Source organism: Argiope bruennichi, chromosome 10, assembly GCF_947563725.1.
Source record: "Argiope bruennichi chromosome 10, qqArgBrue1.1, whole genome shotgun sequence".
Lineage (NCBI taxonomy): Eukaryota > Metazoa > Arthropoda > Arachnida > Araneae > Araneidae > Argiope > Argiope bruennichi.
This window is the reverse complement of record NC_079160.1, coordinates 20,492,755-20,499,222: the sequence shown is the minus strand read 5'-3', so window position 1 is coordinate 20,499,222 and position 6,468 is coordinate 20,492,755.

Genomic DNA, 6,468 nt, shown 5'->3' with positions numbered 1-6,468 from the left:
CTTTTTTATGTTAAAATTATTATTCTGTTCGAATAACTTGGAAATAACTTTTAATTCGCGGAGACTGAACTGAGTAATTAAAACTGATAGTGGGTTAAATGGTAGATATATGCACTATTGTCTGAATATATGTAATGACAAAACTGCGTAATGCCGTTATAGATTTAAAAAACATAATAATAATCTGAAAAATTTTATTGACTCAATGCCTTTCAGTTTTGGTTTAATATCAATTTCCATAACTAAATAGCATGTAAAATGTTTCAACAAGTATTGATAAAAATTTTATTAAGAATAATTCCTTATTTTTAAGCTGTTTGAATAACCGTAGATTCGAACAATATCAGAAGGCTTTGAAGTAAGAGATAAAATGACTGGATCCAATAAATAATCGAAATTTTTCGTAAAATTTTAAAAACAAAATAAATTTATTAAAAATTTAAAGACAAGTTTCAATTATTTACAACAATTGAACATTCTTTCTTTTATTGAACTTTTAACTTGTATTAAGAATTATTTTTTTACATCAGGAAGGACACAGTGAAAAACGACAAATATTTAACCTGCAAAAAAAAAAAAAAAAAAAAACCCTCACAAACAATTTGTTCAAATTATGTAACGTATTGTATTTCTGTTAAAATTTCATTATGATTAAAAAAATCAGTATCTTAAAGAAATGTTATGAATGTCCACGATAAAAATTTACATTTCTCAGTAATTTATACAAAAAAAAAAAAAAAAGAACACTTAAATTATTTGCTATTTGATAGAATTTAGAAGAGTAGGTTTTAAAAATTAATTATCTGTGGTGAAAAACTTCACAATGTTCATTTATTTCACTTTACACTTCACATCACAGTTTTTCATATTAAACCGTATTAGAAGTAGGATTCAGGAAGTTTATTGCCTTTTATCGAAATCTCTGTCGCTTCTGATAAACACTCAAAGTATTGAATATACAAGAGGTGTTACCAAAATTTTCGAGACTGACTGTATTGTCAAGAAAGCACTTTTGTCACACAGCCACCTTCGAAGTAGTTTCGTTGAGCAGCAATATAGCGTTCCTATTTTATTAAAAAAAAAAAAAAAAAAAAAAAAAAAACCCTACTTTTGTAGTACTCAGCATGTCAAACTAGATCTTTTAGTCTGTGACTAACGCAATGTGTTAAACCTTAAAATGTTTATAAACTACGGAATAAGTGATGACATTCCTTAAATGAGTGATGTTAATTTTAAAAGTATCAATTTTATTTAACAGATAAATATTAGTCAGAAAAAAATTACTCAAGGGGATGATATATATATATATTTATGGGATTAAAAAAACTCTTTGTAACATGTGAATAAATTACATGTAATTTATAGAGTAAATATAGTGTTTATTTTAAGGACTGAAAAAAAAATGTTTTTTTTTTAAAATTGTTTTTACCATATCCACAGTAGATCATGTTTATAATCATGTTATCTAACAATAACAATTTTTTTCACCCTGTTTTAAAGATGTATAGTATCTTTTAGAAAGATACGAAAAGTGTTAACATATTCGGTGTGAAAATCTGCACTTGCAGCTTCTTCTTTTTTTTCCCTATTGATTCTTGAGAAGCCCTTTTATTTATTTATTTTCTATCTTGCAAGAAAGGACTGTCTGAGTTTCCTGATAGTTTGAGCAGATTGCGTTCAAAATGAGAGAGATAGTGCTATTTACAGAGTTACAAAGTGCTTTTACAGCACAGATATCTCATCATCCGAGTGGAGAAGCGCTTAGAATAAATTAGATCTGAAACTGAAGAAGAAAAAAAAGAAAAAAGAAAAAGAATTTTTGTTGCATGTCGCTCAGAAGTGAGACTTATCTTGCGATTATGTAATCTGTTAGCTGGTTATAATAAATTTAATCTTTGTACTTGATAAAAAAGTAAAACAAAAAGAAAGAGTTTTATGTAAAAAGTTGCTTGTCCGTTAAATATTTTTCAAAAAAGTATTAAACTTTTTTTCATAGAGAATTTGAAAGAAATTTTAAATAAGATCATTATTTTTTAAAAAAATGTAATAATTTATTAATGTTTGCGTACACAAATAAAATAAGTAAATTGATTGAGATTTTTTCCGAGAGATTTTAGAATCATTATTGATTACACAGTTTTTATTTTGTTATGAAGCAGTATTTACTTTTGAAAATGTAAAATCGTTATTAAAATTGTTTTCTGATAGCAAAATCTTTCTTCAAATACTAAATACTTCAGAGATATTTTTTTAAATATAAGATGCTGTAATAATGAAATGTTAACAGAAACGTTTTAAATGTTGCTTATCACGTCTGTTTCCAACAAATTATTAATTGTTTTCAGAAACTCAAAAAGGACGTCTAATTTTTATTTATTCTGCTATTCAATTTTTGAACAATAGATCTTTTTATAAAGAGACTTTAAATATATTTTTTTTACCAAAACAAAATAATGAGCAAAATTGCACATATATATTATTATTATACACATTATTTTGTTTATGTAAAAAAATATATCGGATGAACAGGGTGGCTCATATATTTAGAATGGATGATTCCATATTAAAAAAAAAATTCTTTTACATAAACCTCTAACAAGTAGGAAAAGGAATAGACCCAAAATGAGATAGTGGAGTCAATGGAGATAGACTTCCTGGCTATCCAGGAAAGAAACTGGCTCACATGTGTCAAAAATAGAATGCAGTGGAACAGAATTCAGAGGAAGGCACTGTCCATCCATGGCTGTCTAACCACATATAATGATGATACATATATTTAATTTTCACCAACAGTAATTAGAGCGCATTGTTTCACTTAGATTCATTCATTTTATATATATATATATATATATATTCCATACTCATAGTTTAACAACTCAAAAAGTCAATAATCTGGGCTAACAAGCCAGTCGCCAAAGGTGGCTAGTTTTATAATGTGGTAGTTAGCGCAGTTTGTTTTTCCCCGTTGAGTTTTTTATTCTTTTCTCATATGTGTGTTTGTTTCTTTATAGCTTCAGTGTTGTCATTCCTTGGTTTCTTGACTCTTTCTTGGGTTCTATTTATGCATTCATATTTTCTGTTTTTGGTTAAATTATACTATATCTGTTCCTTATGTTTACCCCTTTTTCTGGCATTATTTATCGATTTTTTAAATTTAAAATTGAATAAATATTGCAAGTGAGCTTAGTATTAGGGGACATCCTGGGCGCAGGGACTTTAGTTCTTTTCCTGACAACCTTTCATTCTAAGAACCAGTAGGGTAAGCCGATCGTCGGGGCATGAGGTACGTTATATTACTCTTTGATTATCCGGATTTTGTGAAAAAAAATTATATAGTAACTTGTATTTGAGCTCTAAACGGAATGATAGATATATTAGAAGCTTATGCAACGCATGAAATTATATTTGAAGTTCTATAAGGACTTTGAATTAGATAGAAATCAATAGGGACCAGGAAAAACCATATATTGATAAAAGATATTGAAGAAATTTAATTACAAATATAACTGAAAGAAAATTCAGAGTACATAAAATTATAAAAATAAAATTAAATCGAAAATAAAATTAAATAAAATTCATGTATATTATTAAAATATTGCACTTAAAATCGTATTGGGAAATACCGGACAAATACCTATTGAAATAAAGAATAAACTGTTTATCCACTCTGATAGAATACCATTTCAGATAAGGATTCAACTACTTCTCCACCTTCAGATTTCCAAGATTATCACTGTTTCGCAAACATCGCATCTTCAGGTGATCACGTGACTACGTTGCGAAAATTGCCTGATAAGATTTCAGCAACAAATATTGAGTACTTTTTTTTTCATTTGTAAATATTTACTTGTTTTCGATTGTTTGAAAATATCTTCAGGCAATCGAAGCCCACTTCTTTTGTAATCTAGAAATTGTGAATTTTCTTTTTTATGTACTAGCTTATTTGTTCTTTAAAGAACTGTTTAAATAGACAAGTTCAAAGAAATGAAAGAATGATATTCTAGTTCGCATGCTTGAAATTTTAGAAGTTTCTCACTGAAATCATTTAAAAATCGTCAAAAAATTCGAACTCCAGATTTTGAGAAATCTCTACATTTTAGATCTCCTCGAGTTCGAAAAGCATATTTTAAAAGCTTTGAGCTGGACGGATGAAATTTGGTATACGATGTTTATACCTAATTTGTAGATTTACATCAAATTTTGAGCTAAATCCTTTAAGAGGAATATAAGTTTACACGAAAACAACAAAACGAACAGAGATTTATTTGGCATATATATTTAACATCTATAGTTTATAAACTTATCAAATTTTGAGTCACATGCAATGAGGGGATGACCATTTGATGGTCTGTTCTGTCAGAAACATGTAAATGCGATAGCTCAAAAACTCAAGGATGTAAATATATCAAATTTGGTATGTGATTTTGTGACTACAAGTGGAATTTTGAGTCAATTTTTTTTTCTAATCGGTTGAACCCCCGGGGGCACCTCGAAATGAGGATGAGATGCTTCCGGCATGGTGGTTGGATCTCGCCACCCTGGAGGGTACACTAATAGGTAGGGTATCTGACTCCTCCCATCGATGGCGGGACGTACTTCCTTCGGGGAGGGTTCTACCGCGGCCGGTGACGGCCCTCAGGACTCAACCACAATTCTCGCCAATATTGCTGTTGCGGCGGTGCGGTCATTTAGTTTTATGGTTTAAGTCCGTGTGCCTTCGTGGCGGGTCGGAGAGTTTGATGGTTGACTTTCCAATCGGTTGAGAGAAACGTGTTTCAAACATAAATTCAATTTTTGGATGCTCTTAACTGCATTCCAAGGATTCATCGCCAAAGAGCTCACCAAGGATCACACTATAGATTCATAGATATGCCAAATTCACACCATTTTATGGCAAAGTGATGCAGAATGTTTTCTATGGGATAACAATTTTATTAGAGATTATGCTAGAAAGCATTAGGGAGACATTCCTGTTGAGTTTTATTGTTAACTTTTCGACTGATAAAACATGCAAAATGCTTTTTAAAGATTATTTTTCCCCTTCTCACCTATGAAATACATAAAGAACAGATATTGTAGCGAACTTGATATTTTGTTAAGATTCTACACTTTAATCCCATCTGAATATGAAAAATCCTTTTTAGAATTAATTAAGTCCATACGCGATAATTCAAAAATGCAACGGATCACAAGTGGAATATATTATGCGGGGTTTTACACTAAAATAATAGATATCTATCACACTTTTTATGAAATAGTCTACGAGAAACATATCTATTTGTCCATATAGAATTTTGTTTGTTCAGAAATATGTCTGTCGTATGGATGTACTAAAATTCATCTAGGATATGCAAAATTTTTATAACTAGATAAAAGAAATCGAGCATATGATTTTATTACTAGGATTGTACATCCGTATCAAGTTTTAAACTGGATTTATCATTGGATTGACTGTCTGTCTATCTGTTTACCTATGTCATATTCAGATGGGAAGAAAGTGAAAACCATGCCTTAAAAAGGCGGAAAGTTAAATTAATGGATTTTAATATATCTTTACACCAAAACTGTATATCTGCATCTCATTTTGTTATGTCCATCAAGTGCATATGAACACAATAACTCATAAATAAAACAAGATAATAAAGGAAATTTGATGATTGGTTTTGATATCAAAATTATATATAAAAATTAAGAAAATTCAATTTAGAGAACTGGGGAAATCGATTCAGTCAAAAATTGCATTCGCTTTAGAGTCTGTGATCATAAACAATCAAACACAAAATTTGAAGATTCCACTTTTCTAATTCTTTAAGTAACATATAGATTACCTTCGTCTTTAAGAGAAAATGGAAAACACAGCGGCCTACAGAATAGCCTCTGCCTTAACTTTGAAATAACCTCTTAGACAAGTTTCCTCTTAGAGATAGCTCTATAACAATTCTAAGATATTGAACTGTAATTGTAGGACTTACAGACAAATCATGGTCTATGTAATGGAATTAATAAAGGATGCTTTTATGAAATGAATAAAAATGAATGAAATGAATAAAAATGAATGAAATGAATTTTTTTTCTTAATGAAGAAAATATATAAAGATTATTTAGAAGAAGTTCGACATTTACAAATGTCTGTAACTTTCTTGTAAACAGCGGTAGGATGAAAAAATTTGAACACAATATAGAGCAAAACTTAAGATTGCTGTCATATATGTTTTGCCTCATATATTCAGAGAACATGTGTATAGACCATTTTATTACTATGTGAAGCATGCATACCAACAATTTGCTCATTATTGTACTCAAATGAGACGTTAAGAGAGAATCTACGATATACGACAGAATCTGTAGTATCATGTGACTTCTTTCAGACATTCAGGCAACATTCATGTGGAAACCATTTATCCATTTCAAAACTATACGAAATATTTCCACTACTTACTTACAATTCGTTCAATGTTGAAAGAAATC